General features: G+C 44.7%; 1 long non-coding RNA gene across 1 annotated transcript; it reads right to left on the bottom strand.

Annotated features, from left to right (window-relative positions):
• Positions 1–272: 272 nt before the first annotated feature.
• LOC142583335 (uncharacterized) lies at positions 273–8,188 on the bottom strand. Its single transcript, XR_012828599.1, has 4 exons — positions 7,537–8,188; positions 6,441–6,545; positions 3,177–3,321; positions 273–382 (listed from the first exon to the last, which is right to left on the bottom strand). It is a non-coding gene; the product is annotated as an uncharacterized LOC142583335 (long non-coding RNA).
• Between the last annotated feature and the right edge of the window lie 6,174 nt (positions 8,189–14,362).

Genomic DNA, 14,362 nt, shown 5'->3' on the forward strand with positions numbered 1-14,362 from the left:
GACTGTACCTCATTTTCCTATTTACTACAAGTATGCAAATGTAATTCTTGCAAGTTTAGTATATGTTCGATCACTTGTACTCGTCCTTTTTGCTGTAATGGTTTGTTGACAAATCCACAGTAAAGCGTAATTTTGGGGTGAAAAATGTCAGGCAAAGTATTGGCATGTACTTGTAAGTGAAAAAGACAAGTATATTTTACGTAGGTATTTCTGTACACCCACTTGAGCTTTCATTAAGCCTGAAGTCCTCCGGCTTAAGTAAAAGCATGTCATAAATGTCCCAAGCACTGTTTATTGGACCTTCTAACGGTATTTCGATGCATCCAGTCTGCCGAGAGAAGACCGCTGGAGTGGGTTGCTTGGGTGAGAGCGAGCAGGGCACCTGAAAAAGTAAAGCCAATAATTTATCTTGACTCATGCAACAGGTTGGCACATAGGCAAATTTGCCTATGTTCCCACAGATAAGAAAGGTTCAGCATTCCGGTCATAGGAGATAATGAATAAATCTTATTGAAAAATATGTGGTTTCATGCAATGCCTATGTTTCAAGGGAACATGGATTACTGTGGGAGAATAAGCTGTCATAATTAGCAGGCGATTGAAGCAAGTGTTATAGGAAAAAGATGGACACATCGTTTGATTTACAATAATTACTAGTATTGAAGCAACAGAATACAAACAAGAAATACCTTTAAAAACAACACCGACAGGTTGAGATAATAAATTATTCAGAAACGAAACCCTTCTGCCAGCAAAATACCGTAGTGTACTGGCTTTGACATTGCGCTGCTCAGGCAGAGGGCATGGGATTGAATCCCGGCCACAATGGCTGCATTTATATGGCAGAGAAATGCCAAAACCCCTATGTTAGGTCTATTGGGTACATGTTAAAGGAGACTAGGGATCCCGCCAACTTGAAGTTATAAAAACCGGAGTATATTTCGAGATAAGCAAACTCACAAAAGTAGAAGGCCCTGGCCATGCGAAGACCATATAAAGCCTTTTAAGGTAGGTGCCAGCAGCCGCAAAATTTCTTGTAAAAGCGAAATATAGCAGAAGCGTTATTTTTCCGTAGATCACTTTTGCGAGGTATTTTACAATTTGACACCCGACATGTTGGGCATCTACGGGCAACAGCAATTCTTGCACAGATCATAGCAAACACTGTTGCACCTAGGTATACATAGACACATAGGTATAGGTACAGTCACCGACTGATTTTCCGGACTCCGAAAATTCGAACATGATTACTCGGTCTGCTTCACGGCACCGCCATTCTCCCCATGGACCATAATGTATAACAACTTCCGAAAGTTCGGACGCCTTGCAACCTCTCGTCTGATTTTTCGGACACTCCTTGAGCCAACTTGATCGAGAGCACCATGCACCGACTCTGACCGTTGCAGGGTTCTACTTGCTGAACGCCATTTTTGTTTTGAACGGAGCCACCTTGCTGCCCCACGAAGTGGCACTACTGCAAATCCCTGCTCATCATCATCGTTTCTGCCTGGTTTGTAGCTACAGCAGTTCCGGTCTCAGCTTAGTATGCCATGTTAAGACAATCCAGCAGCTGATTTGTTTGTTTCTTCGTGCACGACGCTGCGAGTAGGCCAGGTTTTTTGTTTGTGCAACTGATGTCGGCGTGACGATGTTTGACGAAGCAAGATGGGCCAATTCATTTCACTAATATCTAGAATAGCTACCTGTAAGCACCACCTACCTTTCAACAAGATTTGCAAAGCAAAAAACCTCATCCTGAAAAGTCTGCACATGAAGACATCGGTAGCATCATCAGCGTGGGGCCTCAAGATAATTCGGCAAGCCAGGAAATTACTGACAGCATGAGTGCAAGCATGCCAACAGGAAATCAGTGGCTGAATAATGCACCTTCTACCAATTGGTAGACAGTGCATTTTCGCAAAGCCCTAACTACAGCAGATCATTGTTCAGGAGTTCCCGAATGCACAACTCCATGCCATTTTCACGCCGACTCTAGGGAAGCACCTCTGCACAGTTGCAAGAAAAAAAGCTAGATGCCCCAAGAGAAATGAGCCCACTCAAGCCATCGAAGTTATGTTTACCTTGTCTTCCTACAACTACTCGAAACCTAGGACTGCTGTTTTGCACAAGGGAACAAACGTCAACATTGGTGCCTCGCCCAACACAAGTGGTCTGCGCCGTAGAAGGTGCCATCAGTCAGCCCACAGATGAGGCCCACATCAGTGCTGTCAGTGTGCTGTACAAATTGCAGAAGCACAGCCTACAAGCTTGTCTGCCTTAGTGTGATCGCACCAATGAACGAAAACCAACGAATCAAGTTTGTTTCGTGCCGAGAACAGTTGCCTCATGTTGGATTTTCCTACAATTCTTTCTAAGCACAGATAATGCTTGGTTTGTTGTGTAGGCATGTAAATAATGAAAAGGCCTGCATCACTATCTCTGAAAAAAATCATGTAACAAAGCTTGTACAGTACACAGGTGCAGTGTCTATCACATACCATTTCGTACAGTAGAGGCTACATCGGATAAACCGACCAATGTATAAATGACTGGCAGCGTGACGAAGGAAAGTTGATGCGCGGGTCAGTTAGCAGTGGTAGTGCACTGCTCTCGGCGCACATGCACCTATGTTTGAAAGCTGCTTGATCGTGACAAAATATAAAGACAAAAGCGCTGGAGAGATATCTGATGCTTTTCTTATATGTATGACGAGGAACCTAGCACTAGCTCCCCATGCAGAGAATTACTAGACAGTGAGACTGCTTCTTATCATTGTAAAACAAGTGTCACGCTCACCATGTGATGCGTCCTTTTCGTTTCCGTGCGAACAGCATGTATTCAGATCTATTCTCCCCCTTTCACCTTTTGCACAATATCACTGTGCGAGCAATAATACTGAACTGTTAGTAGCAGTCTGTCAGGTTGCCTCCTTTCTTTCCTTGTGAATTGTGTGCTAAATAAGGCTTTTTTTGGTGAAAGAGTGCTAGTTTAACGCATAAACTAGCGCCATGGCACTTTGCAATAAAGGAGTTATAATTCTCTAAAAATATGTCCATGCAGAACAGTGCCAAAAGAACACCTTAAAGAAAGAACATGAGTGTATCTATCATAAAGACCAATCCTTGTCTTTTTTCCTTAACATAATTTTCAATACCGATATTGAAGTACAAGCTCACCATATTATATCACCTTGTCAAGGAAGCAAGGCACAATGGTGCCCAACTGTCGCGGGACCAACTTGGATGTGGAGATCAGCGCAGATCAGCAACATAGCATGGTCTGCTTACACTTCTTCTCCAGGTCCAGCCATACCTATAGCAGCTATAAAACAAGTGAGCTTAGAATCACAAGCGAAACAATATAAAAAGTGACACTGAACAAAGCAACTTTCGTTAAGCATAAATAGGATCGAAATGCTGACATTATGCCCATAAGTAACTTCACTTTGAGCAACAAAGCATCCAATTTAAGAAAGATAATATGTATGAGCTATCTATGTGAGAAAGATTAATCGAACGCCCTCTATTTGCCATACTCCTCCCCTTATGCATGGATGTCTCACTGACTGAGTGAGCTGGGCTGATCCCAGGTATAGTGTAATTAAAGGTTGTCACTTGGTGGGCCAATCCCGACACCATTGCATGACTTGTACAATAATTTTAATGTGTATTGTAATGCTGGCCATCCTGCAGGCACTGCAACATTATAGCACCCATAAGTCTAATGGCATTACCTGATAAGGTTAACTAATAAGTGTCCCCAGAAGCATAACTCGGCATGTATACTCGGTGGCCATTATTTTAGAGAAGCAACAGCAGAGGTGAAGCTTTATCCTGTGCCATATGCAAAATGGCCGAGCACGCCCAGCTTTTTGGTTACATTCTCACTTGTGACCACTGCAGCAGGCTGACTGACATGCGTAACCAGCAGTTTGTAGGACCACATTTTCATAACCTGCAATTTTTTTTACATCTGAAGAGATTAGCCTTAAGCTCCATGATGCGCTGCACTCGAGAAGCATTATAAACTGGCAACATTTAAATGCTATGCTGCATGGTTTGTTGCATGCTTTAGGAATTTACTTATTTATTATACACATAGCTCATAGGCTCCAGTTGGAGTATTGCATGAGGTGGCAAGAAAACATCATCATCAGCCTGGTTACGCCCACTGCAGGGCAAAGGCCTCTACCATACTTCTCCAACAAGCCCGGTCATGTACTAATTGTCACCATGCCGTCCCTGCAAACTTTTTAAGCTCATCCGCCCACCTAACTTTCTGCCGCCCCCTGCTACGCTTCCCTTCCCTTGGAATCCAGTCCGTAACCCTTAATGACCATCGGTTATCTTCCCTCCTCATTACATGTCCTGCCCATGCCCATTTCTTTTTCTTGATTTCAACTAAGATGTCATTAACTCGCGTTTGTTCCCTCACCCAATCTGCTCTTTTCTTATCCCTTAATGTTACACCTATCATTCTTCTCTCCATAGCTCGTTGCGTCGTCCTCAATTTGAGTAGAACCCTTTTCGTAAGCCTCCAGGTTTCTGCCCCGTAGAAACCTGGAGGCTTACAAATTCTGAACTAACAAGGAGAACATTCAACAAAACAAGTCAGACCAAAGAAGAAAAAATAACATACTCTCATAGTGGGACTACGTATCTGGCAGCTAGCTTATAAAAAAGACAATTAGGAATGTTTTACTACTGGTAGCGCTTTAGGGGCAGGAATGTAGAATTCCAAGCTTCATACACTTTTAAGCCACCTTTCGTGGCTTTTTGTTTTGAAGTTCTATTCTCTGTACTATTATAGAAATGAATACCCCCCTCCAAAATAAAACGAAGAAAAACATGTAATGTACAGTAATGTAACACAATAATGTAATGCACAACAGTGAATACTTAGAAAAATGTAATTAAGAACATGGAGTCTATGTGGGCACAGATGTTAGAACTCTACACGAAAGCATAATAATAAAGGTGGGCGAAGCATTTATGCTTTTGTCGGGCAACCTGCAGCAAGACATACAGGTAAAAGGATATGCATGCCTCACAACACAGTCCCTAAAAATACCTGTCACAATACAGTGAGTATGTATATCATGCATATCTACAATAGCCCCTAATTATATTTAACTCAGAGGGGGCTACCTATGTAACTTGATCAAACTGCAGGTGGGCCAAATTCTAAATATACGATTCAAGTAGACAGAAAATGGACGTTATGAAAATGTATCTACAGCAAAAGTGTTGTACATTATTGTTGTACATTATGTCATACCTACCAACCTGTGAACATAATATTTTGTAAAAATGCTGCAGACACTAAATTCTTTGTTGGGGACATAGCACACATTATTTTAAAGCTTGCTCTCAGCACCCCCATTGTTGCATACACTCACACATTATTAATAAAGGGAAAATCACACATCTACCCGCTCGTAGCAATTGCTACAAAAGAAACCCGTACGGATTCCTCGAAAGGAAAGCCTCACATATGAAAAAAAGAAATCGTTCAGGTCTGGGAGTCAAACCCGGGACCACCGCCTTTCCGGGACAGCCGCTTTACAATCTAAGATAACCAGGCGGCTAGCAGATGGCCGGGCGAAGTCGAATTTGTCGACAACATGAAGCAAAGGCAAGGGTCTGACGTAATAGTTCTGCGGAAACGCGCAAGGTGTAGAGAAGTAATTAATAAAGGGGAAAAAAATATTACGTCAAACCCTTGCCTTTGCTTCGTGTTGTCAACTAATTCGACTTCGCCCTGGCATCTGCTAGCCACCTGGTTATCTCAGATGGTAGAGTGGCTGCCTCGGAAAGGCGGTAGTCCTGGGTTCGAGTCCCAGACCAGGACGAATTTTTCTTCAACTGTGCGGCTTTCCTTTTGAGGAACACATACGGGTTTCCTTTGTAGCAAATGGTGCGAGCGGGTGGACGTCTGATTTTCCCTTTATTAATTACTTCTCTCCACCTCGTGTGTTTGCGCAGAACTATTACGTCACACACACATTATCAACCATTATTTAACTTGTCGTGCAGCACAAAAAGCAGCAGCGAGCTTGAAACCAGTAACTGACAACATTGTTTTTTTTAGATTACAGAGCTTTACGCTGCTTCAGGAATTTATCTGACCAAACTTCCCAAAAGCAAGTGCCCCTCTGATGTTCTCGTTAGAGATATTGCATTGCTAATAATAAAGCAGTACAAGTACCATTGCAATTAATTTTTTACATGCATTTTAACAATGTCATGCCGTCAATCTCTCAACAGCTTTAAAACATCTTAACCAACACAACTTCGTTGTCTTTCTAAAGTGACATTCATAAAATTGTAAAATGAGCCCACATTTGTAAACCCACGAAAAATTCAGGAGAGTTTCCAAACATGGATGATACCAACAAAATCTGCAGCTCGTGTAAGTGGCAGCAACTGCTTTGCACACACCTTGTCACAGCATGCACATCAGGTACTTTTCCGTGCTGTTGAGGCTGCAGAAGTGCCGCAGGTGCATATGTGGAGGTGCCTCTGGTTCACAAAATCTTGCCATCCCTAAACAATAATAAATGCTCAATTTATTGTAATCCCTGCTGAAACTAAACTTGTGATATAAAAAGATCACGTCATATTTTGATAAAAGTCTCATACAACCAGTTACATGAAGCTGCAACTGGTTGTGCAAATATCTGATTGTAACATCACAGGCGGTTAAATAACACGTAAATCGAACTGTAGCAAACATGAATCTACTATGAAAAGGTTCACACAAACGTACAGCTGTATAACGTGAAATGTGAATTGTACTATCAAAAAATTCCGTAGGACATGAAAAGCGTTCCAAAACCTAATTTGTTTATGCGGCGCAACAAAGCACTGCTCCCAAAGGACGATGCGCTCAAAATTACAACAGACCACCTCTATTTCTGGAGAGACAATACAGAAAAGAGAAAGATTTTTCCATTAAAAAGAAGCATTGCTTATGTAATTTCGGCTTCTCTGCAAGATCGGAACCCTTTACAAGTACACGAAAACACACAGGACACTAATACACGTCATCTGACGACACTCTATAAACAGAAGAATTTCCATACAAGCTAAAAATCTGGCCATGCGTCAACGAAGGAATCGGGTGCTATCTCGCGCAGCTGTTAGCTGTGAAGACCGACACATCGACGTACTACTTCTAGAAATGCCTATACCATTTCTCAATGAAAAATTATGTACACAAACAGTAACTTTCTTTCCTTGAATTTTTGTGCCCATTTAGATCAAAGAACCACCCGCGCTAGCGTGCTTCATAGGTGAAAGTAAATAAACCACAGATAGAGCTGTTGGTAACATGAATACGTTTTAGGGCAATTTCCATGGAACTTTTTGCTAAATGTGCACTGCGACATGAAGAACAACCATTTGAAAAGCACATTTATAATTCTTGCTGCTTTACAAATCCGGATTCGGTTGTTGTACGGATCTTGCGATACGTACAACAACGCACACTTCACGAACCATAGACAGGAAGAATGCGCGCAAGCGCCGGACTTACCTTTCTCGGCGTACTCGGAAAACGCTCCTTTTAGTGTCACAGTTGCCGCGGAATCGACTGCACCAACGGTCCTTCCGGCGCACACACTGTTGAATTGCGGATCAACTACAGGACGTAAGAGCACAACTTTCACCAAATTCTTCCGTACAGTGCGATACGATGCGACAGTGCCAGAGGATGAGATCCTTTTCATGAGCCCGGAACAAAGGAAGCGCGAAGGGTCATATCTTCGGCATCGGCGCACCACACGAAGGATACTGCGGGCTACATTACGCGGTCCCAGGGGTTTTGTGATTCTCAATGCATACAAGATGCACCACAATTTTTCTCGGCACAGCGTACACACGATTAAACAACTACATCGGACGGCGTCAATACACAGCAAGCACTCACATGTAGCGACAAACTGAAGACGGCAAAATAATATCACCTGTAACTTTACCGGCGCTACCTGTGGTGCCATCTGTAGGCCGCCACCGAAAGCGACCGTGCTTTCGGTGATCTCATGGATGGTGACGGCGTTGTATATCGATGTTATGCGAGTCGTACAGCGTCTTGTACGACGTGTTTCAGCAACGTTGCTTTTAATAGAGAGGACAGCAATCTGCGTATACGCCGTATAGACGTCTCACCCACTTGAAAAACACAACAGGAAATTTTCAGTCTGTCGTATTTTGGGACGTCGTGACTGTCGTTCTGTTCTCTGTAGTGCGACGTCCTGTAGTCGAAAATTCTGTAGTTCCCGATAAATATTTGATTAAAAATTGACAGAGACCAATTTAAGGATATGTAAAATTATTAATACAAAAAAAAAAGATAAAAAAAATGAAAGACAAAAAAACGCACCCGCTGGGAATCGAACTTTGGATCTACCGGTCCCGAGACAAGCATCTTACCACTGCACCACGGCGACCATAGCTCCTATGGAATTGTTTAAGCTATGTCAAGAGTGTAAATCGCTGTCTGGGTTGCTGTTTACATTTACATTTTAAAAGCTAAGATGCGCTTTCACTTCACCGCGTCAACTGCCGCATCTCTAGATGAGCAAAAGTGTTGTTACCATCGACAGGTACATCGTGGAGTGCTAGACCATCGATTTTGCTGTAACGATATCCATATTTGATAAGAAATTCAGAAGTAGACAACGGTGACCGGGGACACTGAGGGTTGTTACTGCTAATTCCGACAGTTGGCTCTTGCTCTTTACGCTTTTGAGCTCGCATATAATTCGTGTTCAATGCTATATAGCTACATAAACACTCGTGGGTGAGTCTTCATCCCGACAGAATACTAGCTTCTCACGGCAGCGCTGTACCAGATTAATGAGACCCGAGCGAGACAGCTTTTCACGCAACTTTGTGGAACAATCCAAAACTTCTTTTCCGCTTCGCATAAGCTTGTGCAATATTTCTGGGAATTAACTAATGTCTCAGTGTAACCGCACATGTAAGTCCACAGGCTTGTGGGCCCCATCTTACCAAATAAAACAAAGCGGATACGCAGCCATTCCCGCAGATGGTATGATTTTGATCAGCGGCCGATTTTGAGGAGGCCGGTAGGGCGTTGCGTGGGGGGGGGGGGGGGGGGGGGGGGCTGGTGCCGCGTCGTCACGGCACAATTATAACAATTGGCCACGTCGTCTTTAATACTGGTGTCGGTGCTATCAGTATTGCCGGCTTCAGAGAAGCACGATTGAATACCGCGCAAGAGAAAGGTACAGTGTACACCACCGATGCGAAGCTGACATGTTAATATAAAGGGCCGCGACCGAAGGTGCTTCTGTTGCGACTTCAGAACTCTTGGCCGTCGCGACCAAATGTTTCTGTTGCGACGTCATAATTGCTGTCGTAACGTCAGTAATGTCTGTCGCAACTACAGAAATGTTAGGAACATCTGTCGTACAACAGAAATTTCTGTGTTTGCAGCAGGAATTCCTGTTGTCTTTTTCAACTGGGCAGGACCGGGAATCGGATTGAAATTCGCAGCTAGCATATCGCAGTTTGGTCTGTGAATGTTCCGAGGTGGTCACGCAATTTCAGTAGAGCTTGATAATGGCCCCAATTCAGCACTAGGGGCTAAATTGTCAGGATGTCGAACAATAAAAAAGTCCCTCCCCAGTTCTATTCAAGCATTAAACTGGTATGCATGATGCCATCCAGTATGGTTGCCACAAAGCTCCAGATTAAACCAGCTTTTGTGACAAACAGGCGACCCTATATGGTGCCACTGCGTCCAGTATAAGCCAGTTTAGTTGCAAACAGGGCCCCTGTTAAGACCCATTTCTGCGTGAACTGGTCATGCCTATACCTGCTTGCATGCCAAACGGGACCCCGCTCAGACCTGTTCGTGTGTGAACTGGTCCTGTTTATACCTCTTTGCATGCCAAACGGGACCCCGTTCAGACCGGTTCGTGTGTAAACTGGTCCAGTTTATACCTGTTTGCATGCCAAACGGGACCCCGTTCAGACCGGTTCGTGTGTAAACTGGTCCAGTTTATACCTGTTTGCATGCCAAACGGGACCCCGTTCAAACCTGTTCATGTGTAAACTGGTCCTGTTTATACCTGTTTGTTGCTAAACAGGTCCCTGTTAGAACCAGTTTAAACCTGTATAACCCAGTTTGAATTTAAATAGGATTTTCCAATAGGGTAGTATATCTAAATCGGACAACATTGACAAGTTCCACATTAATGTAAAAAAAAAATTATTCATATGGAAATACAGCTTTTGCTGAATCATTGTACAAAACGTAACGAATTCACGTAAGGTGTAAATTTACATATTGAATTGCTCCGCTTTGAATGAGCTAATGGATGCCGTTTACAGAACTGCGATATCTGTTCCTGATGCAGAGCTACTAAATTGTGAACTTCGCGCTTATACTTTTTTCGAACTTCCGAATTCTTTAAAAACATATTTCGGGCCCTAAATCGAAATTTCGCTGCAAGCAGTCACTATAATTTAACTTTCTCTCCCAAACGCAACAAATTTCAATAAAATCGGTCCAGGGGTTGTTTCAGGAAAGCGTTTCTGCGTTTTACATGTATTTGAATAGGCCGCGTCGGAGTTGGGCCCGACCTAAAGCTTCGTCTTAATTATGTAATATTTTTCTGGAGTGCTGACTCAACGCCTACAGTCTCTCGTCGGTTTCATCTCATGCACCATCGAAGTGCGACACTTACAACGCCACTGGCAACGCTCCTCAACACGGCTGCGTTGTGAGACGCCTGGTAGCTGGTGGGCGCTGTTTCTTCAGCGCAGTAGATTTTGCCTTGCGTGCTTCGTCGCCTGGAAGCATATGGAACCCGTGAAGAGGGAGCCACCCCATCCGGCGCTTAACTCGCTCCATTTCATTATGGGCCAATAAAGTTGTTTCCCTCTCTTGTGCCAACATGGCCACCACGTATTGTTAGACCACAGTGGCGAAAACTGCGAAACTAACTTATTTTAATGCGTTACCATTAGGAGTGTCAAAGTGGAAAAAAGTGTGTGAAGTGTGGGAAACCGGTCACGTGGTATATGTATAGAGAGGGGACGGAAGAGCTCAGAAGAGTTAATCCGGTGGACAATTTCAAAGCGCGCACGTACGTACATATACGAAATGAGTTCCATTCGCAAGAATGATGTAGTCGTATACGTGAAACGAAACGTACATCGCATACGCAACTATAATACAGCCACACGACATATCTCGTACATCGACTCCATTTAGTTGGTTTGTATGTGCGAAAGGATCTTGTCGTAGACGCTCGGGATTTATTGGTCTACGTTATTTTTTTTTTTTTTTGCTTTCTTGCAAACGAAGTGCGCGCACGCCCGTATCGCATCGTTGGGTTCAGCCGTGTAGTTATTGTTGACCTTCTGTACGCATAGCAAATGTGGGTATATGTTCTCTATATGGGGTCTACATACGTGCCAAGAGACGCGGCTCCAGTATCCGCACAACATTGCGCTGCGCGTATCTTCCTTACCAGCAATGTCGAAGGTGGCTGAAGCTCTGCAGTGGCTTTAAAAGCTTTATCGCTCTTACAATGTCAGGCCTTCAGGACAGTGCATAAGTAGCGTACCGTACGCCGCCTAGAGGTGTTTCGTTTGCATGTGAGCCTTAGGTGCACAACAGTACGTACGATGAGCCTTGCTGTTACATATATTTTTTTTTAATTCTTTAGCGTACGAGACGCCGGAAGAGAAAAGAAGAAGAAAAAAAGCGCTAAGCTGAGACGTGAGGGGACTATATGGCCGTATTTTTGCTTTGCGTATACTGACGTATACGGTATCAGTGCCCGAACGCTATCACACGGTATCGCGACCCATACGGCATCACGGCCCATACGGTATCACGACCGAACATACGGTATCAATTGCCCATGGATTAATACACTGTAGTTCGTCATAGGCTTACGCGTAAATGCCCCGAGTGTACATTTATCAGATGAAATCTCCAGGCCTCGATAGCGGAGGTGAAGCGTAGTTCATAATTTAACTGTGCTTGGATGCTCATCAAGGAGGCTAATCAGCGTGATTAATCGCATAGGGATATTCTTGGGTGTCACAATTGACAGAGGCATCTCATGGAGTTCCCATGTGTTCTACATGAAAAAGCGGTTGACAGGCATCTTTTACCTTTCGAAGTTCTTCTGTGGAAAGGCATGGGGAATGTCCGCCAGTGCTATGCTGCAACTATATAGGGTACTTTTACTCGGCTTTTTGAGGTACAGCTCACCAGCATTAAGCAACGCCAGTAAGACAAGCCTTCGTACTATACAAAGTGTTCGGGCCCAGGCGCTGCTGATTTCTCCGGCTCTTCCTCGAAGTGCGCCAGCGGCGGCAACTATTCCAATTGCCAGAGACCTCTTCAAGACCCACATCGCAGTTTAAGCACTCAGCAGTCACACCTGTCGCGAGACCTTTGACTCCTCCTTGGTGCCTCATTCGGCCAAGGATCAACCTGACAATACCATGGCGTCCGAAAAAAAAAAGCAAATGTGTCATCGGCGGCTCCTAAACAGTTTACCTTACTCCCATTATATGAGAAGTACCTGAATTACACACACATAATACACCGATGGCTCCGTCCTGCCGAACAGCTCTACCGCAGTTGTAGCCATTCCAACAAAGGCACCACTATCAAGTTGAAAACCTCTCACTTGACAATGTCGACGGAAACCGAACTCATAGCGCTTCCAGTCGCCACTACGCTTTATTAATGAAAACACACACACACACACACACACACACACACACACACACACACACACACACACACACACACACACACACACACACACACACACACACACACACACACACACACACACACACACACACACACACACACACACACACACACACACACACACACACACACACACACACACACACACACACACACACACACACACACACACACACACACACACACACACACACACACACACACACACACACACACACACACACACACACACACACACACACACACACACACACACACACACACACACACACACACACACACACACACACACACACACACACACACACACACACACACACACACACACACACACACACACACACACACACACACACACACACACACACACACACACACACACACACACACACACACACACACACACACACACACACACACACACACACACACACACACACACACACACACACACACACACACACACACACACACACACACACACACACACACACACACACACACACACACACAAGTGGTCCATTTTCTGCGCCTCGAAGACGACACTGCAGTGTTTACTGTCAGCCTCACGGCGCGGTCCGCATGAACAGTTGGTGTTCGAAATCACAGAGGCCATGCACCACCTGATGGAGAAAGGACATGAAATAATTTTGCAGCGGCTACCAAGTCACCGTGGTATCATCGGCAATGAGCAGGCCGATCAAGCTGCTCGTTTAGCTCGGGCCGAAGACAACCGCCTATCGATGTCGCTTAAAAATTATGGGGTTTTACGTGCCAAAACCACTTTCTGATTATGAGGCACGCCGTAGTGGGGGACTCCGGAAATTTCGACCACCTGGGGTTCTTTAACTTGCACCTAAATATAAGCACACGGGTGTTTTCGCATTTCGCCCCATCGAAATGCGGCCGCCATGGCCGGGATATCGATGCCGCTGTCTAGGACAGATGCTGTAAGGATGCTCCGCCTACTTGCACGCTGTTAAGAGCGGCCAGCTGCAGTGCAAGTTTTGCCAACCAGTTGCGACAGTGGAGGCAACATTCCGGGAGCGTCGCCGCCAACCTATAGCCGCGGCGTGACTAAGCCGACTTTGTGTCGATAACAATCCACGCATCCTCCACTCTGCGTCGCTTCAGCCGGGATGCGTTGTGACTGAAGGAGTTCGACGAAGCAGGCTTTGTGCGCAACACGACAACGCGGGCCTGATCTCCTACGGGCGGGGAAGCTGCCACGGGAACGCCGACGGAGGCTCTTTCCCACGCACCGACCAAGACGCAAGACAAAACGCTACCCGGAACGGCTCCGAGTTCTACGAAATTCATGTGGTGTCGGTTTCGGACCGTAAACATGTGTGTGTGTACATGTGTGTGTGTAAACCATCCTGCGGAGAGGCGGCTAGTTTGCGATGAATAAACGAACGTTCGCATCATCTTGTATCGCGGGAGGACCGAGTGTTTAAAAACTGCTGTTTTGAGGATGCTCGACACACTTTTCTTAAGCAGTCATGTTGGACTGAGACTCTCTCTCTCAAGCAGTCATGTTAGATTGATGTACTTTCTCAAGCAGTCATGTTAGACTGATATAAATACTGTA

Source organism: Dermacentor variabilis, chromosome 5 (assembly GCF_050947875.1).
Source record: "Dermacentor variabilis isolate Ectoservices chromosome 5, ASM5094787v1, whole genome shotgun sequence".
Lineage (NCBI taxonomy): Eukaryota > Metazoa > Arthropoda > Arachnida > Ixodida > Ixodidae > Dermacentor > Dermacentor variabilis.